General features: G+C 39.4%; 1 long non-coding RNA gene across 1 annotated transcript; it reads left to right on the top strand.

The window, feature by feature from the left end:
* The first annotated feature begins 8,178 nt into the window (after positions 1–8,178).
* LOC122883277 lies at positions 8,179–26,150 on the top strand. The gene is made up of 3 exons (XR_006379593.1): positions 8,179–8,324; positions 24,820–24,915; positions 25,643–26,150. It is a non-coding gene; the product is annotated as an uncharacterized LOC122883277 (long non-coding RNA).
* Positions 26,151–27,205: the final 1,055 nt, after the last annotated feature.

Raw genomic sequence — 27,205 nt, 5'->3', positions numbered from 1 at the left:
TGTTTCCCTAGTCTCCGTGCTTCATCGTCTGGTTGTGAGCTTACCCACCTTCCTCGTGTGTTCCTCTGGTCACCAGCCATCTACCCATCTACTATCTGCAGGACCGTAAGACAAGGGACTGTATCTGTCTTCCTGCAATCATTCCATTAATACTCCGTCACCTGCATTCCTGTATTCCTCGTACTGTAATCCAATAAATCACCATCTGTTTCCATATCGGTGTCTCCTACCTCTCTGTCCGTAACAGTTATTGTTGTCAGTAAATATGGCTGAATAACCGGAAGCTGTCTATCAATTCAGACTTGCGCCTCAGTCCCATGATGGGTGATCAAGCACAATACATAGTTGTCCACCAGGACAAACTCCCTTTTCCATGCTTCTAATCAAAGAAACGAGATATACTCAACTGTGAAACATGTAAAAGTGGAAAAAAAAAGTCTGTCATTGCAGGCAGTCTGTCATTGCCAGTCCTGATTAGCTCAAACTCTGCTGAGCTCAGTGTACTGTCCCGGCCCTCCTGACTCGAAGACGAGGTCCTCTGGGTTTTAGCTGTGACAGATTGAGGGTGTCAGGAGGGACTCCCAAGGGGGTGTGTATGTGTGGGAGTGTGCACACTCGTGCATGTGTGTGGTACCCATTGAAGTGTGTGTACATGCATTTGCCTTTGTGCATCAGTGCATGATCCAATGTGTGTTCATTTGTGTCTATATGCTCGCTGCCCACATATGTGTGTATGCATGCACTTGCTGTCTTATATGCATGTGAGTATATGTGTGTGGTTGGAGGCTGAGTGTACCAGGGCCAAGATCTCGTCTGTGAATCACATGTCTCCCATCAGTCTGACAGCATTAAGCTGAGCCCAATCAATACCCCGTGGGCCTCCAATCCCTACAACTGAATGACACAGAGAGAGACAGACAAACCAGAGGGTGACTGAGAAAGGGTGAGAGGGGAAGACAAAGAGATTGTGATGGAGAAATGATTTGTAAAGTGATGGATAAGAGCATTGAGTCCAAAGCTACGTTCACATTGCAGCGTAAGTGTCCCTTGTCTCATTTATGTCCTCACATTTGACTTACACAGTCTGATGTTTTGTCTTAATCGCAAAAATATGCAACCACATTGTTAATTTCCATCCTGACTATATGAATGTGTGGTTTACCTTATAATCATCCAGAAGATCCTGAAGAATGCAACCTATGTACAGCTTGTATTAAAATGCTCATTATCAGCCATATTATCTGAACACAACACTGTGATCACAGGAGGCACATACCTAGATTTTTTTCGTTTGAAACTCCATTTGAGGTATCCTATGGCTTTGGTGAAATGATGATTTAAAAGTACTACACATTAACAACAGGTTTTTTTTTTTTTTTTTGGGGGGGTTGCTAAAAAAATGAATGAAGTTCTCATTGTTCTACTGTAAGTCTTTTGCTCTCTATGCCTGCCTCCACTCTCTCATTTTCACTAGCTTCTGGTCCCTTTTGACGAGGTTGCTTGAAAATGAAACAATGCATTTTAATCACACTACTAGCATACCAAAGCAAACTGAACAGTTTACTTAAGGAAGTTGGATTCACGCAAGTGGACATGAACAGACGTAAATTTGTGCATGTTGGCGCAAACTGAGGTGAAGATTCTTCTGCTCAAATTGAAAAAAAATCTGTTATTGGAGGTTTAAATGTGTGGCACACACAGCAGCTTGGTGAAGCCTGCATTAGCAAAAATGACTGTGGCCATGAACACAATGCATATAAAATTAGCAATCTTTGGGATTCCAAAATTAGAAGAAAAAGATAAAGTTTTAAAATGCATCCACTTTTAGTGGACATGGTATGAAAACAAAGAATACAAACAAAAAGCCTGCTTGAATTGTATTTAGGGATTTTCCTGATTCAGACAATATCTAAAGGTGCCTACTACACCCAAAATGTGCTAAAATAATAAAATTAAATGTTACACGCTACTGTAGCTACTAAAGACTCAGTAAAATATAAAAAGATACGATGACACATTACTCAGTTCATATTGGTTAGGGATAAAAGTTATAATGTTTAATCAACATGAGCAGTTATTCAAAATGTAGAAAGCCAGCTAGCGTCAGCAGTACTGTAGCTGTGTTTCCTAGTGTTTTCCTATGTATTTAAAATGATAGATAGATAGATAGATAGATAGATAGATAGATAGATAGATAGATAGATAGATAGATAGATAGATAGATAGATAGATAGATAGATAGATAGATAGATAGATAGATAGATAGATAGATAGACTAGGAGAGGGAGAGAGGCAGACAGATCAAGCATGCTTTGCTCTGTGTCCCCAGGGGGGCAATGTCCAGATGGCTCATTGGAAAGTATCCTCCCCCCTCATCCACAAGAGTCCTGTCTCTCATGCAACACAGAGGGCTTGTTATTCCTCAGTGTTCCTCCATACTATGGTCTGTGGTCTTTAACCTACAGGAACTGTCATGTATTTGATGCACTTTGCTCTGAACTTGTGTCAGTTGCTGTGTTTCTTAAGTCCCTGCTAAAATTATATGTTTGAGCACAAATGTCAGCCTTAATAAAAACTTAATGAAACATATTACTCTCTGCAAGTGTTTGTAAGTATCTGCAAATGATAAGGGTGAATATTCATTGTTTGGTTTGTAAATGGCTGAATCATTTTTTCATTCACTGTCAGGAGGTGCACGCTTGGGATGAAAATTTAAATTCTCCTCGTTCTTTGATTTGAAAAAAAAAGTCCCAGTCAGCAGTGCTGCTTTTCATTGGGTTTTTTAATGTGTATGTCTTTGGCATGCAAATCAATGAGTTAGCAAAGTGGTGATTGGAATTCCACACGTGGCCATTTGATTGGAATTTGCACCAAGATCCACTGGGCAAGTCGATCAAGGGTAATTCACTATGAAATATCCAGAGTTATGCTTCAGTGGGCGCATCTGGCCCCCGCCATTCATTTTGTTTAGCCATTTCAATGTGGCAATCAAAATGAATTAGCATGACAATTTTATTTCTGAAAAGGCTTAGGGCAGCCCATTTTTATTGATGAATTTCAATAAGGACTTGACAAAAGGTCCTTTGAAATTGACTGCCCCCCCCCCCCTTCCACTTGACCTTCAAGTATCTGTATCTCTTCTGTGTATGAATGTGGGCACCATAAATGTCCATATCAGCCGTAATCATTTTATATCACCGTCCAGAGCTGTATTAGTCAGGGCTTGAGAAGGTAAGCACCCGAGGTGATGAAAAGGTCTGAATAGATGATGATAATATTCATAAATCTCAAAGACACACTGCTCATTCTAATTTTTTCCTCAATTTGTCAGTGGGTTTGATATTGTAATTTGCATAATTAATGGTTAGTTTTCAACAGTATTAAAGGTGATATAGCTATATAAAATATCACTTCTAGTTATGATATAAGATTTAATATTGTTCTGGTATGGATAAGGTACAATGTGCAGCAAGATTTGAGCCAAAGGAGTTTATACAACCTACTAAGATTCTCATAATCCAGAGGTCCAAAAATGTTTATATATACTGGATCCACAAATAGACCTTTTTACAAACAAAAAACATACAAGCTTCCTGTTCTAAATGGGCAAAATTTCAGTTAATTATATCGTTTTTTTCTTTAGTTTTTGTATTTTTTGTCAGGAACTGTTGGTGTTGTGTTTGCCTGTAAGGCCCACAGGTTTTAAGTGGATATATAAATAAATGTGATTTGACTTGACACCTATTACAATTTGGAGTACTATTTAATGGGGGTCCCAAAGAACCAATGAAAGATTGTTGTTTACACTAATTTCATTTTCTATTGTACAACTTTCTGCACTTTGTGTGGGAGAACTACGGAAATGAAGGGAAAAAAGTCTGATCTAAATTGTTTTCTCTCCTGTGTTTATGACTTAAGAACAGGTAAAACAGTTTCTTCAAAAAAAAATTCGTCTGTGAAACAGGTGGGAAAAAAAGTTTTGCCAGGAGAAAACAAAGTTTTGCCAGGATAGTTTTTCTAAGTTACTTTTTTTCATCTTAGAAAACAGGTGGAAAAAAGTTTTGGCAAGTGAAATTTTTTTTTGGTCAGGATAAATTTAGAAAAAAGTATTTGTTATTGTAATACACATTTCGGCCACAAGAGTGCCCCACTACCCCATATTCTAAACACAACTAAAAGCATTCATGTTTTCTTCCAGGTGAGTTATAATTTCTCCATGCACTCTAAACGCAAGGTACATATATTGTGCGTTAGCAAGTTATGTAACATTACTGTCATGTCTTTTTTTTTAGCTAGAAATGTATTCACCTGGAAGAAAACATGAATGCTTTTAGTCCTATTTAGAACATGGGGTAGTGGTGCACTTCAGCCTCTTGTGGCCGAAATGAGTATTACAACAACAAACACAATAAGTCATAAACACAGGAGAGAAAACAATTTAGATCAGACTTAGAAAATGGATCACCAGAATAAATTTTTTTCTCACTTGCCTCTCAGGGCTTCCATAGAGAACAGAGTAGGAAGTGAAACCAATGACTAAACTGTCCTTGTTTTGGATATTTTTTGGAATTCCTACAAGAAAAGTTATGGGATCACCAAAGTTATTACATTTCATCCTGTGGAGGACATGAATGTCTGTACCAAATATCATGGCAATCCATGTTGAGAGACATTTCACTAAAGACCTCAACCTGCTGGTGGTGCTAGGGAAAAGTCAGGGGATCACTAAAGTCATTAGGGTACAGCATCTGGGAACCATGAATGTCTAGCATCTTGTAGATATTGAGATATTTCACTGGATAATTGAAACTCATCCTATGGGTACCATGATTATTTGTACTAAATTTCAAGGCAAAAAGAATATCAGTCAAGTGCATGTGCATGGACGTCATTGTTTCCTAGAATTACAGACAGGACTTTTCAGAACTGCTGCATTAGCCTGAACTTCACTCTGATAGCTTTTGTGGTTTGGCCCAAACCTCTGTCACTCATTATGAATCATAAACTGCTTGGCTCCACCACCTACATCACAGCGTTCTCCAGCAGAGCAGCTCCTCAAACACCCCTGGAAACTTAACAGTCAGCAAAATGTACACCCACACCTTGCATCACCACAGCTAGACGACCATTATTTATAGTGCCTCCCGCTAAGAGCTGTCAACAGCATAACTGCAGGCCTGCTGCTACAGGTTGTTAGGATTTTGCAGTGATAAACCGAAGGGGGGTATGATGCCCTGGGATCCTTAGTACTACCACCATCTCTGCTATCATCAAAGAGCAGCTGGTGTTTGATCTGGCCTGGATCAAAAGGTGAAGGACAGAACTGTCCTGTGGTGCTACAAGAGACCTAGGGATGTCATGCAGAGAGAGATAGAGACTGCAGAGAGGGAACGCTGTAGTATCAAGCAGAAACTGGTATAATTGAGACCAAGGGGAGTCCATCTTGGGTCCTGGGGGGATTTCCCAAAAGGCCTCATCTGTGTTTCTTCAAAGGCGAAAGCTATGTGTCACTCTGCTCACAGATCTTTATCCTCCACAACCCTTGAATCTACTAGAGATACAAGCAGGATCACATCATTATCATAGGGAAGTAAAGACTTAAGGGGTAGAAGCTCTAAGAAGTTGGCGATGACCCCTCATTGGTTTTCCACAAGAGGGTTCTTAACCGACTTCTGAATAGAACATTTTTCTCTTTTTTTTCAGTCTCACCCCTGTTTATGTCCAACTGGCTTTGTTCTATTGATGTTCGATGGCCAAGGAAGTAGCTTTTGGCCCTAATCATTTGAAAGCACATCATCTCCCTCCCTAAGGCGCGTTCTCATTAACTTCAAAAGTGCATCAAAGAAAACAAATTCAAGACCATGTGAAATAAAGGAAGAAAGCAAAAGACAAAGACAGAGAGGGAGTAGATCTGGTTTTCCTCACCATTCATCATCATCCATCTGTCTTAAAGGCTTGGCTCAGATCCCTCGTAGTGGAATATGTTGATGAGGAAGAAAGAAAGAACGTCAGCAAGGGAGATAGAAGGAAGGAGTGATTAGCAGAGTGAAAGGAGGAAAGGAGGAGGGGCACTGGATGAAAGCGAGAGAAAGGAAATGGTGCAAGAGGAATAGAGGACAGATGGATGAAGAAAGAGGGTAAGTAAAGACAGACAGTGTCAGATCAATGCTGCATGTTGGAGGCCACAGCGGCAGCCCTGAATGCAGAGACTCTGTCTATAGTCAATTAGACGAGCTGCTTCACCTCCTCCTGTCAGACGCTGATTAAAGCCCCCAGCAGTCATGGCAGGTCTTCCTCTTCCTCCAGACTCAGACAAGCTTCCTATTGCTCTGTGTTTGTGTCTACATGAGATTATGTGATGTGCGTGTACTGTATGTCATATCAGTGTTGGGAAAGTTCCTTGAAAAATTTTATCTATTACTCATTACTTAGTACTCATTGAAAATTTCACATCACATTACTTTACAAATTACTTTACTTAATTACTCCTGTCACTACTTAGTTACTCCTCAATAGTAATAATTGGTTACAGTACTTGTTACTTAACTTTACCTTACTCAGCCCAGTTCCATCATATGTGCCTGCATGTTCAATAGTATATTTGATTTTTGATTTGATAATTATATATCAAATTATATATATATATATATATATAATATGGATAAACCTACTTGTGGATAAACCAAAGAATAGCATAGAAGAGTGGCAACCACAGTGTCTGCCATAGGTTGGACTTTTCCCAAAATACACTTTTTGCAATTTTAGTTGTAATTGTGCTAATCTTTTTTCCCAAGATACTCATGAAGTTGAACACCCAGAAATCATGTAGACTGCACTTTATCAATAATCGTATTATTCATTTTTATATTTAAAGACTGGCCATCATTCCCTGGCCGAGTACCAAAGAGAACATAACATATTTTCTTAATATTGAGAGATAATTTGTTACACCAATCACTTATCTTAATGAGTTCTTGATTTATTACTTTAGCTATTTCGTTGGGGTCTTTCTGTGTATAAAAAACAGTTGTGTCATCAGCAAATAATACCTTAGCCAGTTTGTTAGAAACATTACATAAATCATTAATATAAATTAAAAACAATAATGACCCAAGGACCAATCCTTGAGGTACTCCACAAGTGATATAACAAAAAGAATTTATATTATCGTAAGATACAAACTGTTTTCTGTAATTAAGGTAACTCGAAAACCAGAGCAACGCAGTTTTCTTTTTTTTTTAGTTTATGAAGAAGAATGGGATGGCTTACAGTATCGAAAGCTTTAGATAAATCTAATAAGATTCCAGTGCTTTCCTTTCTATCTCAAGCTTTATAAATTTCATTAACAAGATAAGAGATAGCTATGGAAGTAGAGTGGTTCTGTTTAAACCCATACTGATGTATATAGAAAATATTATGCCTATCCAGATGATTCAACATTCTTTGATAAACAAGTTTTTCTAACACTTTTGCCATTACAGGTAGAATTGAAATTGGTTGGTAGTGATTGAAAATAGCTGGGTCATCGTCTTTGTATACTGGAAATATTTTTGCTATTTTCAGTTCAGCAGAGGCAACACTTTTTTGTAAGGAAAGATTGAGATGTGACTTAAAGGCATTAATATTAGATCCTGAACTGATTTAAATGAACTACCAGGGATATTATCAAAACAAGGAGATGAATCTTTTAGATTGTATAGAACCTTTTGGACATCAGCTTTCGTAACCAGAGAAAATTAAAAATCTTCTAGAAGAGGATAATTCATAAACTTTAAAGGATCATTTTTACCAGGTGGAATGTAGTTTTGTGGATTTGTTGTTTTTATTAATAATAAAGTTAATGGTTTGTCAAAGATATGCTATATTATTTTTTATAGTTGGACAATTTAGTATTAAAATTGTGTTTCTTAGATGTTTTGATAACATGATTTAATTTGTTTCTGTACTTTTTAAATTGAGCTAAATGAAATGGAGTAGGACTCTGTAAGTATTTTTTGGAAAGTCTATGTTCAGTTTTTACAGATGTCAATGTTGTCATAGTTTGAGGTTTTGTCCTGTTTCCTGTTTTATTTTGTAGTATTCTCCTCCCTGTAGTATTCTCCTGTGTGTCTTGTGGTTTTATTTCCTGTCTTTTGTTTGCTTTCCCTCTAGTTTTGAGTGTTGGCCCCACCTTGATTGTTTGCACCTGTGTCTCGTTGTCTCCCTTACCTTAGTGTATTTAGTCCCGGGTTTTTCCTTTGTTCATTGTCATGTCATTGTTCCTGTCATGTGCATGTTTCGTTGTATTATCGTGCCGATGTCAAGCGGCTGGGCAATTGTTTCTGGTGAGTTCTGTTGGTGTTATTCTTTGTCTCCCTTGGACTGTGTCTGGATTCTGGACTTTGAACTTTGCCTGCTCCTTGTCAGATTTGTTTGGCCTTGTTGGACTTGTTTCCTGGTTTCGACCATTGCCAGCCTGTAACCCGTTTTCCGTTACCTGGACCTGTATCTGCCTGCCTGCCTGTACTGAGTCATCCTGCTACCTCATCCACTTACTGCTTCGTAGTCTTCTGCATTTGGGTCCTTAAACTGTGCATTGCATACTGCACCTCCATAATAAATATAGTTGAAGTTATTCAGGTATTAGCTGATATACAATGAGATTTAGAGGGGAAACAAGTATAAGGGGTAAAGATTCTTTATAATATTGGGACATAATATCAGGGGGGGTGCAAGCCCTTTGAGGATCATCACATTGAAGGATATCCGTCTACTGACATTGAGATCATTTGTTGGAAATTTAAAGTACTGATCGGGGTCCAAGCAGATCGCGAGCATTTGGATGCTTGTCTCTTATTTGACTACAAGCAAAACTCTTGATATTTATTTAAAATAATTAATTGTGGTCATCACTATATGCTGATGCTCATTTGAGGTATATAAAACTACTTTCAGAAACATTTGATGTATCTCATGACCTTCAGTGAAGACATGTTTCACATGACTCCATTTGTTGCTATTTTGATTAAAAATAGATAGTAAAGATTTAGTTATAATTGAAATGATTTACGTATCAAAATTTCTTTAACAACTTAAGGTAAGTGACTTTATAAGTAAGCCCATAGATGATCCTGACGTTTTGGGACGATTGTTGTGTTCAGTTTATAGTTTACTAGTGCTTATAATATTCTGTATTCTATTATATTTGTGTATTGTAGTATTTGAATAGTAAAATTTTACTCAGATGTATGTTTGACTGATTCATTTATGAACTTTGAACATATACACAAGGAAGAGACATTTTACAACAGTGTTTCTCAATAGTTCTATTATGGAAGGAAGCTTTCCATATTCTATCCTATCCATTTATGGGAATCAAGGACTTGATCAGTGTTTAATGCATCAATGTAAAATACAACACCACATACACTGTTTAATGAAATACTTATCCATTTGTTTAAAAACAATGGTAATCTATGAACGAAAAGTAAGTTAAATTATGAAATGACCTTCAGAAGAATCTGAAAATATGCTGCATAAATTGTCACTTGGTTGGCAAGTTTAAATTGGACACCCTGGGACTCGAACTAAGGACCTTTTGTATCCCCAGAGAAGGTAACTTACTGACTGCACAACTGGGGAGACATGGCTTTCCACCAGGGAATTTGCTGTCTAGCATGCCCAATTTGATGCATCAAATTTGAATTGACAAAACACATTTGTCAATCAACAAATCATTATTTTTTTAAACAATCTTAATTTGTATTTTATCCCCATGTTTATAAGTATTTAACAAATCATTTTTATTGCTGGGCTGGCTATCAAATATTATATGCCCCCATAAGCTATAACGCGAAAAAGAATTGAGTAGTCTAGAAAGAAAATGATCAAATTTACTAGTTAAACCTTGGAAATGGTCAAATGTGCAGTGGCACTGAAACCCCAACAAAAACAAGGTTAACATGTTCTCTAGTTCATTTAGCTAGTTCATAGCATGCAAGCATGACAAAACACCTGCTCACGCCTGTTTGTTTCTGCCTCTTCACCACTGTCCTCATCACCTGCAGACTGCTTAGATAAATCTGTAATCTTAGCACACTTTGTGGCATCAGCTGGCAAAGCCTTTTTCTTTTTTTGGTGCACCTTCTCTGCACCGCCGGCCGCGGGTTTTCTCTTTCTATCCATATTTCAGCAACTAGTGTTACATACTACCTGCCCGAGTGCTTGATACTTTCAGTTGTGATGGCAACTGCTACCTGCTATTACCGATTGCACCAAACATGTCGCTGCAGCTAAGATGACCTATTGAATCTCTGTATATAGGCTACATAATGCCAGGGTTGGGTAAAAAAAAGACCAGCCCACCGGGAAAATTTCTGAATTTCCAATGGCCAGTCCGCGCCTGCTTTCCACACACCTTCTTACAACGTGAGGCAATGACCTCACATGTGCCATACTGGGGTATTTTTGTCTGTTTAAACTTAAAACACAACAGTCAAAATGTTGGTGAGATAATTCTGAAAAAAATCATTCTGCTGGTTTTGGATGTATTCTCAAATAATTTGGTGTCATTTGATCCAACATTGAGCAAATAAGAAAGCGTTGTGGATACGTAACTAATTACAGTAAGACACTGAATATCACTGTGGACTCATTTGACATATCTGAACCCCATTCGAAACATGGAATATCTAGTATCCAAAGAATGTCTTTGGAGATTTTGGTAGTGTTTGAATGAAGACTTGTGGAGATATAGATATTAATTGATTTTGAAATATAGAGTGAATTGCAGCGAGGCAAACTTTTGTCACACATTAGTGGATGTGCTGAAAAAATTTCAGCTCTCTAGGACCTAAGGTGAAATTTAAAGGATTTAAGGAAGTTTTGACACAGATGAAAACGTGAGTTTACGCTTATAAACCACTCCCCTTTTCGCCAATCATGACCAAACTTTATACAATTAATTGAACATGACAGTAGAACGTGTGGAAATTTTTTCACTCAAATCTGTGCAGTTTATTATGAGATATAAACTTTTTGTGGTGCCCCCTAGTGGCAGATTATCCCAGGACTGTACAGCAAAGCTTGGACCTAGCGTCCGAACACGTGCACCAAGCATAGCTTAAGCCAATTTTGATTTGAGTGTTTATGTAAACAGTGTTTTGAACTTAAAGACACAGGTTTAAAAATGTATAATTTCAAAACCATATGGAATATCAAATCTAAAGTACTAAATTCCGTATTGGTCAAGATATGCAATGTAACCAATTTGATGTCAATTTCTCAAAATTTGTAGGAGGAGTAGCGAAAAAACATTCGGGTGTGACTTATATGGATAGATTCGTCTGGACCATGCACGTATAAAGAAAACTGGATACAGCGTCAGACCTGGGGCCCCGCTCATTCCTATGAAAGTTGCTCAGTGGTGCATGAAGCCAAAAAAGTTTGAATTCCGGGAATAAAATAACCTGGATCTTCCACATAGCTTCCACATCTGTGCGGCCCATAGAGCAAGCACACTAGCGTTTCCTTTAACCCCCTTCTCCCAACAGGGCGGTGCAGTCAAGAAGAAGAAAAATAATCCTGGGGTCCAAGCTTCACTGCTTGGACCCCTAAAAATTATAGATACAATAGGGTTCCAGCAGCTTCGCTACTTGGACCACTAATTATTTTGTCTGGTATTGAGTCAAAATCTACCCCTGTGATCAGATAATTTCATGCACATCCACCTTGAAAATCACATTTTGTCAACACTACCACTATATTCTGCTTTATTGTGATTTCTTTCAAGATATACACCCTTGTCTCTGAATTTAACTCCGTCAGAATAATCTTACCTTATTGGCATGTTTCACTTGTTTTAAATGCATACTGAGTGGATTTCTGCACTGTGTAGCTTGTAAACACAGCTTGGAAAGTGACCCATCTCTCTCTAGCTCAACAAGACGCGAAGGTCACGGCCCCCTGAATGCAGGTGCTAGAATTCAGCAGCAACTGTGCCTCCAAAACCTCTGGGAGCTGCTTGGGAAGGACATACCTGAACAAGCCTGAGTGATGAGGTGGTACAGATAGTAACAGTTTATATGCAATGCTTTTATGGTGTTGCCTAATACCAATATGTATTGGTATTACATGTACTCATATAGGCCACCAACGGAACATTTGACTAGTAAGATAATTTTGCAGTAATTACGAGAAGCTGAAAGCTTTTACAGGTGTCTTGTATGTTAATGTGTTTTTCTTTTTGAATAAATAGTAAAAGAGCTGGAGAGTTTGCACAGGCTGTGATAGAAATGGCCAAAGAGTACAGCACAATTCCATCAATGATGAAAATATCATAGCTGTCATACTTATTGACCACACTCATTTCAAGTGATCTGAAGAGACTTGCATAATGAAGACAAACTTGCATATTACCACTTGAAGAAAATGCAAATTTAAGATTAAATACAAGACTTAATCGCATATTAAGATGATCATTTTTGCAGCATGTTTTCACTCAGAATTGAGTGTGTGTGTGATTGTGTGTCTGAGTGTGCATAAGGTCGGTTTTTAGCATAAGTGGTCACCAGATAGGGCAAGCTGAGGGGAGTGCGTGTGATTGATTAAGAGAATAAGTGAGTCTGACTGAGTTTGAAGGAGTACGTGCGCACCAGTATCGTCTAATAAAGTATTAGCAGGACAAGCAATTTGCTTCTTTGCCAGGCTCCTTGGCATGAAAAGAAGGACTTTTACAATAATGAGAGAAGCAGAAGAGGCAGTGGAAATGAACTCTTATCTCAACTAAAAGAGGAAAAGAGGGAGACTTAAATAGCATAATATATCAGCATAGTGCGCGGGGGGGGAGATAAATAGAGACAGAGAGAGAGGAAGTTGATTCACATGTTAGCCCTTTTTAACCTCTGGTTAGGATGAACCAATTACACTGCAGAAACACCTATGCTAACATGGCCCTGCAGAAACAGAAAATCAAATGTCTAAATTACATTTCATTATTACATTGACAATTAAAGGTATAATATTTAAGAATTAGCCACCTGTCGAATTCATACTCCAAACAAATAGGGCAGCATATCACCAAAGTAACCGCTAACTGTAGCTGCCGTTAGCTAGTTAGCTCAGTTAGCCGTGCAGCTAGCAGTCCTATTGCTCGCCAGTTGCTCTCTTTGCCCAGACTGGGAGCTTTGAGCACTGGGGGTGTTTTGGTATTTACACAGCTAGCACAGGAGCTTTGAGGTTTTCAGGCCGGGGGCCGGGGGGGGGGGACCCAGCGGGGAATGCTGGTGGGGAGCGGTGCCGGAATGGAACCAGAGCCGGGCAAGCAGCCTACCAGTGAATACAGCCGAACCGGGACTGAACACAGCCTCGGAGACAGACGGACGCCAGTTTGACGACAGGGAATACAGTACAGAGATGATTTACAGCCGCTTCGACCAGGACTCTGACTCCAGGGACAATGAAGACACGGCAGGTTCAGACGTGTGAAGTAGGAGAGGAGCGAGGGGGAGGTCGGGCATCAATTAGCATCCACCTCCGGAGGCCTGAGTGGGGGTTACGGCAGGGTCACCCCAGGGTGCCAGCAGCCAAACCCCGCAAGAAAACCCCCTTAGTGTTGTGGGACTGAGGGCAGACTGGACGCTACAGTGACTCACTATTGCATCTTGAGGTACAAAGTGGTATTATGAGACAGGATGGGCAGAGACTAGCTGGTTAGCATGCTAACTTCAGTAGATATCTCTGAAACATAAACGTTATAACTGTGATTTCTTCACACTCTGCTGATAATTTGTTTATTTTTGAATGTTTTAAACCTAAATTCTTACATATAACTCCTTTGAAAGGTACAGTGTGTAGGATTTGGTGGCATCTAGTGGTGACACTGTAGTTTGCAACCATTTGAATTCCGCTCACATCAAATTCCCTTTCCAAGTGTGTTGGAGAAACTATGGTGGCCCAGAAACTGGCAAAACTCACGAAAAATGTCCATTCTGGGCTACTGCAGTAACATGACGGTGCAACATGATGACCTCTGTGGAAGGGAACCTGCTCCCTATGTATGTAGATTAAAACGGCTTATTCTAAGGTAATGAAAACACAACGATTCAATAGGTCATCTTAGCTGCAGCGACACTGCTGGTGCAATCCATACTAATAGCAGGCAGCAGTTGCCATCACAACTGAAACTGAAAGTGTCTAGCACTCTGGCAGTTAGTATCTAGCACTCATAAAAAAGCCTGTGCTCGTTGCAGACATCTTCACCGAGTGGACAGGACGACTTGACATAGTGGAATGATTTTACCCTGGAGAGCAGCGTGAAAGCGAAGAGCGCTCGCTCTGCAGCTCGTTCTGGGGACCAAAATGTTCCCAGAAGTACACTGCACACTGACTGACAAAAAAACCCTAATGATTCGGAGGGGGGAAGAGAGGCCTTGCCCGGTCAGGCTCTGCAATAACATTATCTTCTGCCTTCTGCTTAGAAGTGGTGAATTTACAGCTCACAGCAACTTAATACGATATAGTCTCTAGTTTTTGTTTGATATCTAGTGTCTGCAAAAAATGTTGTTGCACATTTCCGATCTGTTGTTAGCATCGTTAGCACGTATTAGCTTGGAGGGCTAACTTGGCTTGTTTACTATATTACATGAGCATCGCTGTCACCCTGAATGTCTTACCGAAACCCATTAAAAAATCTGTCAGTTTAATAAAGCGTAGCTTCATAGTCTATATAGGGGGAAAAAAAGGAACGAATAGTTGAATATTTGTATGTAACAGCCAAATCTGATTTGACTGACAAAATTCTGAGTTGGGTAGTCCTATTACATTGATTCAAAAGTTTTTGTGGTGCTCCCCTCTTACTCATTTAAAGATGATTACATCATGGGATTTAGACACGTCCTGGTCTAAGAAATGCACTGGCCACATGTTTTTCAAGGCAAAGTTATGGCCTACTGTTAGCTCACACCAAGCAAAGGCTTAACTCCCTAAGGCAAAGCCCTGTATTTTTTAACCACATTTTATCAGTGTTTTGTGCTTTAAATTGTGATACATTGAGGGACTGTGGAGTGGTGGGCGGGTTGGACCAGAACAAACACTGGAAGTGACTGACGAGTTGGATGCCAGCCTGCATTCAGTAAAAAAGAACCACAGCCCTCCTCCAACACCCATCACACCAGGTACTGAAAAACTTGCGCTGCAGGAAGCCAAGGAAGAGGGATGAGAGCAGGATGTTTTGTCCTGGGTGTGAGGCCAAAAATAACAAAATGTACTGCTGCAGCATTCTGCAGCAGTACATTTAGTTTTGTGGTGATATTAACGATTGGAATATCTTTATGTACACCTACTGATATAGCATAAGGTCACCATATGCTGTTTTCTCATGAGTAAATATAACTGGATTTTACAAAACAATATAGTTGAAAAGTACGTTATTGTCTAGCTTGTTCATAATAGAAACTCATTCAGCCTACAGTCTAACCAACATGGATTCTGTCGCCAATATTTTTGGATGCGGCCTGGAAAATTGTTTTGTCAATCTTGACATCCTCATACCAAAAGATAATATTCAGTGATGTTTCTGCAGAATTCTATTATTGCCAGAGTGGAAAGGCCTCTGTAACAGTAGGTCCAGGGCTTCCCATAGGCAACAAGTGTTGTATTGATTAATTCCACAATGAACATGTAATCAAACAAACTATCATATCAGATGTGGACTGCACTGACTGGCGGATATCTGATGTTTCATTCTTAAAGTTAGTCTGGGAGCCATATATCAGCTCCACACTAACACTGTACATCCCTTTGGAACTTTTTTGCATCGATAAGTATTTCCTTTGCGGTCAAATAAAAAGAAATCTTTGAAAGTCATAATCAAAAAACATGAAAAGTGTGAGCAGCCTGTGAGATTGTGTACCCATGCAATATCTCATAGAAGCTAACTTTATTGTTCATTGTCATGCAAGGATAAATGAGAAAAGAAAGAGGTAATTTTTCATGTCACTCTATCCTGCCCCCTCTTTTCCCTCTTTTCTGTCTCTTTCCCCGTCTCCCTCTTTCTTTTCCCAACTTTGCAAATGTAAGGTTTCACCGTCTCTTGTTTTCCCTCCATTATTTTCCCTTCTCCTCTCCCATCTTCTCCTGCCTCCTCTCCTTTCCTCTTCCTCTCATCACCTCTATCTCTGTCATCATCTCTCCCCTCCTGCTCCATCGCCCCTCCCTCTCTTCACCCTCCACTCCCTCTCTTCTTTCCTTTTCTTTCACAACGTGAAATGTGTAGCTCATTAGTTTGCTCACCACACCATCTCACGCCAGTCTGTCCTTCACATCTCGCTGCACTGCTAAGAAGTCATTTACGCTGCCGTGTAGCCCCCCTCCTCTCCCCCATCTCCCTCTTTCCCTCCCTACAGACCCCACCACCAGTCTCCATATGGTTTCATCATCATTTCAGAGTAGCACAAGAAAAAGACATCCCAACCCCTCCAACCTACCCCTGCATCCACCTCCTCCCCCCACTCTGAAAATGCTGTAAAACAGAAGAATTTGAAGGGTGAGGCTCGAGACTTAGGAAGGACAAGGAAGGAGGGGCGAGGGGATCAGGATTATCCCAAGCGTAATGATACAGCACTTTGATAGAGCAGAAGGGGGAAGGCAGAAAGAGGGGGAAAGGAAAGTGAGGAGAGCAGGGAGGCGGAGGAGAGGGAAGGGTGGAGGAATAAGCTACTCCCGAAAATCATGTAAATGAGATAATATAGGAACTGTTTGGCATTCATGGGAGTGGGTGGTGCATCAGTGGGGAGAAATCTCTGAAAATGTTGACTAATGCCAGCTCTCTCTCTCTTTCCTGCTTCAGAGCCAGCAGGGTATTTTTTTAAGGAGGCGGTGGGCAAGGGAAGGGGTTGGGAGGGTTTCAGGATTGAGGCCTTGAAGACACTTAATGGCATGAAAGTCAAATCTGCCCACTGATGAGTTAAAGTTGCAACATGTAACTTGTACTTTAAAAGTTTAAAAGGCTTTTTACACAGTCATGCATCTGTAATACTAAGAATAAAAGTAAATAAAATCCAAATCATAAAATATAAAACAAGATAAAATGATTCAAACAATTACAACAAATACTATCAGTTAATAAAAAGCCACAAGATAAAAGTGAGTTTTAAGAAGAGGATACGCTCACTAATCAGTTAACTTAAAACAAACTTCAAGGACTGCCTTTTTTCACCAACATAACACCTACAAAAATCAGGCACATCCTGTCTCAAAATGCAGAAAAACTAATCAATGCATTTGTTACTTCTAGGCTGGATTATTGCAATTCCTTATTATCAGGCTGTCTGAATAAGTCCCTTAAGACTTTCCAGTTGATCCTGAATGCTGCGTCACGTGACAAAAACTAGGAAAAGAGTTATATTAGCTTCCCTGCACTGGCTCCCTGTAAAATCCAGAACAGAATGGTAAATCCTTCTCCTCACCTACAAAGCTCTTAATGGTCAGGCACCATCACATCTTAAAGTGCTCATAGTACCTCATTACCCCACTAGAACACTGCACTCCCAGAATGCAGGGTTACTTGTGGTTCCTAAAGTCTCCAAAAGTAGAAAGGGAGCCAGAGCCTTGAGCTATCAAGCTCCTCTCCTGTGGAATCAGGTCCCAGTTTGGGTTCAGGTGGCAGACACCATCTCCACATTTAAGAGTAGGCTTAAGACTTTCCTCTTTGATAAAGCTTATAGTTAAGGCTGGCTCAGGTGAGCCCTGAACCATCCCTTAGTTATGCAGCTATAGGCCTAGACTGCCAGGAGACTTCCCATGATGCACCTCTCTCCACCTCTCCCTCTCCATCTGTACGCATTCTTATCCCATTAATGCATGTTACTAACTCGACATCTTCTCTCTCCCGTAGTTTTGTGCTTTCTTGTCTCTCTCTCCTCTCTCCTTCGGTTGCTGTCAGCAGGTATTTCTGCCTCCGGAGCTGCAGAATCTGGATCTATGATGCAAGCCACCTACTGCACCTATGTTCCTGCTAAACACACAATTATTATTATTATTAGTCTTATTATTATTATTATAATTTTTATTCCTATCATTATTATTACAATTATTATTTTATTAATATTAATTTTACCACTACCATTATGTTGGGATTCACAATGGTTAAAGGGTGGCACCCACTTGTGTAGGTGCAATCAACTAGCAACTGAGTAATTAATCAGAATTATCAAAGATAATCATAAATAATAACTTTAATTAATAAAGTCATCTGGACACCACTTTTCCTAAAGAAGAGAAATGATAGACAATTAATTGATTGAGTCTCATAAAATACACTAAACTATCAATTTGGAACTCAGATTAATAATTAAATTAATAACTATAACCAAAATTACCATTCATAGGTAGTAAGTTGAAGGATTTGGAGTTCAACATAGTAGAGGTTGGCAAATTACTCACTCTTGTGAAACATTAAAGAAGCCCGCATAATTATACACAAGCATTTATTAAAGATAAAGCAAAAACCCACAATATGAAGACTAACTCTAAATACACCAAACTACAGAACGTGTTTGTTCAGAATTTACATTGTACTGCTGTATGTTCTCTTTCCTCCTGCTCTCTCTCTCCCTCTCTCTTTCTCTCTAAAGCAGTGGCAGGTGGCCGCCCACCCTGAGTCTTTCCTTGCCACTGTCGCCAAGTGCTTGCTCATGGTGGTAATTGTAAATAATATTATAAAGAGTACAATCTATACCTGCTCTATAGGAAAAGTGCAATGAGATCACTTTGGTTATGAATTGGCGCTATATTAATAAAACTGAATTGAATTGAATTAATCAATAAAAATTATAACACCAGCAGGGGTCATTGTGCTCCAACTTGTGATGGCTAGCGTTTGCTAAATCAAAACAACTCAAGCTTATCAGGCTACTTAACAGTCCCAAGCTTGACATATCGTCATATAAGCCAATTAAGGTTATCATAACGCTACTGTAAGTGCTTCTTAAGGCATGCAGGCAGTCAAAAACTGACCTCCCAGAGTTGGCCCTCTTCACTCTTCTCAGGTGCATTGCATTTACCAAGCACAGAAGCATTAGAGCTGCATTAGTTTTTGGCCACTTGGGAACAACAAAACAAGCTAAAAATCAGAATCAGAAAAAACACAACATCTGACATTATAAAGATGTTATGGAAAATGTGTTAGCAACATTAGCATTCATTTGGAGTCATGTTTCTGGCCACCTGATGGAGGTAAGTCAAATATTCACTCTCATCATTTTTGTCTGTTTTGGTCATCACTAACAAACTTCTCTAACTCCTACTGGGAAAATCTGCCTCTTTAGCTGCTAAATGCTCCACAATGTTCACCTTTCTCTACTGGTGCTTGTTAGGTAGTGTACAGTGGATTTATCTGAGCTTTTTCCCCTGAAAACAACTTCCTGCTGCTGGAAAGGACCAGTAAGGACTGAAAGAAGTATTTAGATGCTTTACTTAAAAAAGTAGAAATACCACAGCATTAAAAAAATTACATAGGTAAAAGTACATAAGTATTATCAGAAAAATTAACTTGTATCAAAAGTAAAAGTACTCATTATGCAGCGTGGACCCCGTCAGTGTTATACTATTATGTATTATTAATTTGCTGTCATGGTATGGCTGTGCCTCTCTCTTTCTTTCTGTTCTCCCCTCCCTTGTGTTTCTTGACAGTCCCCTGTCTGTTATCTCTGTGTGTGTGTGTGTGTCTGTCTGTCTGTCTGTGTCGCTCCTTTCCTTCTCCTGCTGCTAAACACCTGCACACCTGTGACTCATCCACTAATCATGACTCTACATTATATCTACCCCGGCTCTTCAGTCTAGTCTTTGCCAGATCATTCAGTTTGCCAATGTGGTTCACGTCTCTGCTGAGATTCCTGTTGCCTGCCTCACTCTTTTGCCGTACCAGACCATTCACCAGCTCACGGATCTGCTCACGCTGTCTACCTTGCTTTGTCATTCTGCTCTGCTCACCTTGCTCATCTCCATTCATCTGGTTTCACGTTAAACTGTGATTAACTTTGTTGAGTCTTGCATCTGGGTTTGAAAAATTCTTTAACTCTACAACAATTGATGCATTTATGTGTAAGCAGCATTTTATTGTTGTAGCTTGAGCTAATGCTAACTACTTATCATAATATTTGGTAGTCAAGTAATAACAAGAGCAATGCATCATATTTTATAAAGATATCACCCACACAGCTGTTTTCCCTTAAGTTGCCTAATATGTGCTTGACATTTGGTGAAATCACCTAATTCCAAGTATAGCTTCACTCTAGAATTATTTGCCAGTATACCAACAAATTAAAAATACAAAAAGTACAAATAAAAACAACAACAGGTGCATTATTTTTTGGATTATCATTAGCCCTACTGATGCATTAAAATACAAGCAACATTTTATTGTTGCGGCTTATTGAGGTGAAGCTAATTTTAACTACTCTGTTGTAGTTAATGTATCATACCATTTGGTAGTTTAATCTGCAACAAAGAATCATATTTTAATCTTATGTTTTATGTGTAAAATCTTAATCTGCAAACTACTACTATTTTCAGATTGGTATCAACTGTTTCATGTATGCTTCACAATCAGTGGCTCATTCCCCGGCTGTGTGGCTAGTAACATCCAATCATATTCATGCAGGTGTACAGTGCAGCCATTATAACCTGACACTTCTACTATGACTCTGCTGAGACGCTCATGCCAACACTGCCGCAGCTCCCTCCTCCACCTCAACCTCCTATTTATGTGCTAAGTTTTTCGCATTGTTCCTCTCCAGCAGAATCCTCATTGCTGTTCCGATTCATTGAGAGCTCCTTTAAAAAGCTGACAGAGCCTTTTCTGTCAAATCTAACATTATAACCGCTTGCTATAAATAATCAATTCCTTGACCATAAACTTTCCTGACTGAATAGACAGTAAATACAGTTAATTGCTTTCCGCCTATGTGTGTTGTAATTGCTTTACAAAGCAAGGGAAAAGCATGGAACACAAACTATGGATACCAGAGTACGGATAAAAGCTTGAAAGAAGATCAATAAAACTGTATGGAAGAGGACACGATGAGTATGACTCACTGAAAAGCAAATAACCAATATTGACTAGTGCACCTGTTCTGAGGCCTCTGGAAGACTGGACTGCCAGAAGCCCCTAATTAAAGGATAGAGGACCTAGCGTTACTAATGTAAGGATATATTAAAGGTTCTCAACTCTCAACCCTGCCTGCATGCTTCACACTTATGCTTTATTCATATGTGACTCACTGTCTGGAGCGGGGCATTACTTTAAATGATGAGGTGCACCTATTAAAGGGGATACTCAGCGTATCGCAAAATGTCAAGGGCAAATTTGCCGTTATGTGAAAATGAACTAGCTGCGTGCACACATGGAGAAGTTGACATTTTAGTTGCACAAGATGACCATTCAACCCCGAACACACCCCTTTAACTCCATTCACATCTATGAATATTTTTATCGCTCACTCTTTTTACCAAATCTTTTTCATGTTGTTAATTTTTTATGAATTTATTGCTTTCATCCATTAACCAGGAAACATTCTGTGGATACTAACAATATGTAGCCCATAATACATGCATTTTCCTTGTACATTTTTCTTCTACTTTTCCAGGAAATATAACACCTTGGGTTCTCAGGCTTTAGAAAATGAACCTCTGAATTGCTCAATCCATCCCTTTCTTACAAGGAGTGTTTTCTTTCTGGCTGTTGACGACGATAACTTAATGACAGCAGTGTTGTACAATAAAACAATAAGGTACATATATATTGTATACAGTGTGTACTAGAACTACGTTACCTTGACTGTGACAGATGACCGTTACTCTGCTGTCTACCTGCTCAACAAAGAGGAATGTTTATGACTATTTGTGTGTATGTGTGCACTCAATCATGCATGCACTCTTGCCTCTGTATGTGAGTCAATCAGAGCAACAGTCTGCATTAGAAAAGAGAAATGGTAGAGGTAGAGAGCGCAGAAAGAAAAGTATAAAAAAAAAAACAATAATGGAAATCTGTCTGATGTGGAGTTTGTGTAAGCAGATAGCTATATTTTATGTAAATCTTAACCTTTCTACCAGTGCTGGCTATCAGGCTTGTTGACAGCATGGTGCGTATCTGTCCTGTTGACAAGACGAGCAGGGAGACAGAGAGAGAGAAAAGACCTGTCACCACTGACTAATTATACTGCAAGCAAACAGTTGAGTCCTCTGTTTACATTTGGACAGCCAAGGGAGGCCGAGATGAGCATCATTAATCAGATTTTTCTATTGCATACTACCAACACACACACTCACATGTACTTGTAAGATTATAAATAGCCATCAGTCATGTTTTTGACTTGACATGAAGGACGGTCTTTCTAATTACAGAAGAGTTTGCAGTGATCAATCCAAATAAAGAGCGGGGCCAGATGTGGTTAATCAAAACTCTCTGGGGTTTCTGGAAGCCAACACAGGGCTGCAAAGCTGCAGTCAAAGTCAATGGGGAGGCTGATGCCGGCCAGTTCTAAGACCACTTTTGGTTTGAAATATCCAATGTTAAGCAAGGAAAGAAAAGGAGAGGAAAAACAACAAAATAAAAGGTGATGAAAGGAGAGTAAGGGAGGTACGGCAAGTAGAGAAGTCCCCTGCCTTATCGTTTTAGCCGTGGACCACTGGTCATGGGTGGCTTCAGGTCATTTGGCACTAACACACTGGGCCTCAGAGAGAGACACAAAAACACACTTAGACAAGGGCCACTGGACAGGAGAAAGAGGGTGGAAGAGGAGGAGGAAGAGGGAGCTGTTAGAGAGAAAGAGCGAGTGTAGCTGGGCTGATGTGCTGCAGGGTGGAAGGCAAAGGTTTGGAGCAGGGCCATCCACAAGGACAGAGGAGAGGAGGGATCTGATGGAGAAGAAAGGGAGTGATAAGATAAGACAAAACCTCAATGATTACCATTTGAACACAAGGTTGTTGTAGATAGTTAGATATACTGAAGCTAAATTGGACAAAAATAAGAATAGGGTAAAATAGGCGTGTTGTTGAACTTAACAATTAAAACACTTTAACAGTGAACAAAGGGAGCTTGCATTGTGTTCTCATGGCCATTAATGCTTTTACATATTCTGTACATTATCCAATAAAAAGCAAAGAATAATAATAATAATAATGTCATCCCCTACAAAAAGGTGTCCCCATTTTTCCATAACACAACTACACATTTAGATTTATACAACAATGTAACATAACATGAATACTGCTAGCAGTATTTTTTTTTTTTTGCTAGCACCTAATTTTGAACCGTTCTGAGCATTTTGACCAAATGTAAATTGATTCGGAACCCAAAAATTTGGTTCCAGCTGGGAAACAAGTGCAAAAACAGCAGGTTTTCCTTCCAAACCGAAGTGGGTATTCTACAGATCGTTGTGCATTGTGTAACGCCCTCTGTTGACACATCCTTGATTACAATGATTCCGCTCAAAACTGGTGGAAACACAGGCTGGTTCACTAGATGGTTCCAAGAATCTTGAACAGAACCAGTTCAAGAGCCAGAGATAATTTGGTGGAAAAACACTTAACAGTTACACATTCACACCTGAAAGCTGTCCAGTAGAACCACAGTCTGATCGTCTGGCCACTGAGCAGCTCCACTGGAGCAGCTGGGGTTAAGGGCCTTTTTCCCCACCCAGATTTATCCTGCCAGTCCAGGGGAAACCAACAACCTTCCGGTAACAAGCTCACTTATCTAACCTTTAGGCGACCACTGCCCACCACATCTAGCAGACACAGAGCCACATTAGCATTTGGAGCCGTGCTGCTGCTGGAAATAAGGTTGATGGAAGCTGAGTTTCAGGCTGAAAAACTAAAACAGTGATCAAAAATAAACTAAAAGGTTCCATAGAGCTGAGGGAGACAGTGGAGTTGGCGGCAATTTTTTGTGGGTTTGTCACTACAAGTAACCCCTTTTGCACTATACATGGCCATTTGATCGACAATTGATATAAAAAATATTGATTGGTGCAGTTTTAAATTTTGGGATTAAGTTTGGATTAAATTATTTTGGTAAAGGCTGCATAAGGTCTTTTTCATGGATTTGTTTATTTTCATGAAAAGAAAGTGCCTTGGTTGAGTCCACATGGGCTGAAATATTTCATTCAAGTCAGATAGAAGACTGCCATTTGTTTTTGAGGAAATGAGCACAGACTTCCTGTCACATCAGACTCCAGCATTAGATTTTGACTAGTCATGGGCAGGAGATTGTGTTTATATCTGCTTCCATATCATGACTTTTTGGAACAAGTGCTACCAGGAGGAAGCAATGGGCAGCACCAAAATAGAGCAGGTGAAAAGTCTGATACACAGGTGTCAAGCTACATTTTAACACTGTAACATACATTTTGTCAGGTGAATGGAGGCTCCATGCTAGCACTTTAGAATTACTAGCCCATGTCGCGATAGTGTGTCCTGCTGTATTTGTTGGGGAAGGAAAAGGTTGTGTGTGTGTGTGTGTGTGTGTGTGTGTGTGTGTGGACATGTATCACTCATGTTGTGGGGACATAAATCTGTTTACACAGTCACATTGTGGGGACTCACCTTCCTTCTGGGGACAAAACGCAAGTCCCCATAACATAAATCATTACATTTTAGGGTGACGACTTGGTTTAAAGTGAGAGTAAGGGTTAGGGTTAGGCAAGTAGTGGTTAGGAAGGAAATGAATGTAAATCAATGTAATGTCCTCTGAAGTGATGGAAACACGACGTGTGTGTGTGTGTGTGTGTGTGTGTGTGTGTGTGTGTGTGTGTGTGTGTGTGTGTGTGTGTGTGTTGACAGGTGACTGGTCTTCTGGGCCAGTGAACTAGACAGACAAGACGCATCACTGTCACCTTACGGCTGGTCTGACAGGCAGGCAGGGCGGCCATGACAGGCGTAAGTAACACGTTTTAGCCTGGACACTAATACACTGTGACATATGCTCTCTAACACACAGGCTGCCCACTCACCACTTACAGTTTCTACACTAATTATAGGCACCACACAATGTTGTTGGTGGAATGCCAGTGAGTTGGCTGAAACTTGGTGATGAATGATGCCTCGTACATGTTTGTCAGTCATGTAGAGCCAGTTTTATGCTGAAAAATGTGAAAGAAGTCTTGGATATGATGCCTGCAATGTATTTGTAAAACCACTTACTGAGATAACAAATGAAGTATTTGGAGTAGAAAGATGTTACAAGTCATTGGTTTCTCTTAATCAAGTTTCTATTTAGGAAAGAAAAAGCCTACATGCTTTATTGTTGGTAAACTCAATCAACAAGCATAATGAGCGCTAATGGGCTCTATCGTCATGCAAATGCAAACTAAAGGGATGGAAAACTCAACAGTAACTATTCAGTTTTGTGTATCATCAATCTATGATGTGCTGGGGGTAATTTTGTGACTCATTGTGGAAACGTTCTTTGTTTCATATTCACTTTCCTCAACCTGCCTTGTCTACCTTTTCTTCTGCTTCTCCCATATTTCTCAGAATAGTAATGTTAATAGACCAAATGATGAACATAGATCATAGGCTTTCCATCTTCTTTATAAAGCATGTAATGTATGTGTTTTTAATAACCGATCCATCAATCATTGAATGAGTACTCACTTACCCACAGGAATAAAACACCACCATTATTAAAATGGACCAAGGAATGCAAAGTATAATGCTAGTAGCTGCAAGGTTGGACTTCTACTTCACTAGAGGATTTGACTGAGTCAACATGCAGAGCTCTCCAACAACACAACAGCACATCTCAGGGACAGATGTGGTTGCTCAGGCTCTAAATATTCATTTATTGGGTGCCCACAGTTCATCTCCATTCACAAGCTACTTAAGTGCCTCAATCACACACAGGCACCTATGCACTAGGTATTTCTTTGTTACCACAATATATGATTTTTTCCCCTATACTATAAACAATACCACCGCAGGCATTCCAGCCACTGTGCTCAAAGTGACTTAGGTGATTATTTAAAACATAAAGGTCATGATTCCAGGTGGAATTAAAATGTTATATTGCACTGGCAGCATGTTCAAAGCCTCCCATAGACCGTATTTATTAGAATTCATCCATTCTTCAATAAAATATTGTATAGTCAAACAGCATATATCTGTCATAAATGAGGTGGATGACACTGACTAGCTGATACCTGAATTTTAATAAAAGGCTAATATCAGTTAACTGACAAAGTTTGAGACTTATGTACTGTTTGTTGTACAACCCTGCAAGTCACTGTGAGAAAGAAAGTTCCTGCTCCTCCAACTGAAATTTCCATAATTTATATTTTTGTTTTCCTAGATAGAAGTTGGTCAAAACTGAATTTGCGGAATATTCGTGATGTCAGTGAATGTCATAGAAAAGATCAAATGTATAGTATCTCTTGTAAAATCAGTTGAAGTGAAAACACTGACATACACACATATGTCATACATACATACATACATACATACATACATACATACATACATACATACATACATACATACATACATACATACATACATACACAAGGGATGTCATGCTGTGAGCAATGTAGTGTGTGCAATACATAAACAAATAGGATGCCACACATGGTTACAAGAGCACATGGAGAATGCAAAGTTCAGCCATATACACATGTGGATTTAAAACACACACACACACGTACAGTTTTTTGCGGCTGTGTTTCCCAGCTGCTTGTAAAAACTCTTCCTGCACTGAAGTTGAATGTAGACTTTTCAAAATAATGAGCCTTTTGTTTGTGAGGAGACTAAATTAGTTTACAGCTGTACAGCTGTTTCAATCTCATAACTATAATTTTGGTGTTCATTTTTTTAAATTAGAGTGAACATTTATACAGTCTCTTATGTGGCAGGACAAGGCCCATGAAACAAATGAAAACACATATCTGGACAGTCTCAAACCCAGTAGGTGTTTTGTACTGTTATAACTGAATAAACAACAGTTCCTCTGCTGTAAAGTAACTTTATAGATATTGATTGTGTAAAATGTGGTGTTCCCTTGAGGTCCATGCTGGGTCTTTTTCTATATATACAGTACATTATTCTTTCATAATTGGGTATTGTCACTGATTTGCTGAAAATACCCAAATGCAACTGTCTCTAAACCCAGGAGATACTGTATGTAGCAATTAGCCTAATTACCTGACTTTTTTCTGTATATTAAAGTGATTTCTTA

Source organism: Siniperca chuatsi, linkage group LG10 (genome assembly GCF_020085105.1).
Source record: "Siniperca chuatsi isolate FFG_IHB_CAS linkage group LG10, ASM2008510v1, whole genome shotgun sequence".
Lineage (NCBI taxonomy): Eukaryota > Metazoa > Chordata > Actinopteri > Centrarchiformes > Sinipercidae > Siniperca > Siniperca chuatsi.
Note: the sequence above shows the minus strand (reverse complement) of the source record. Positions and strands in the feature narration are given on the sequence as shown.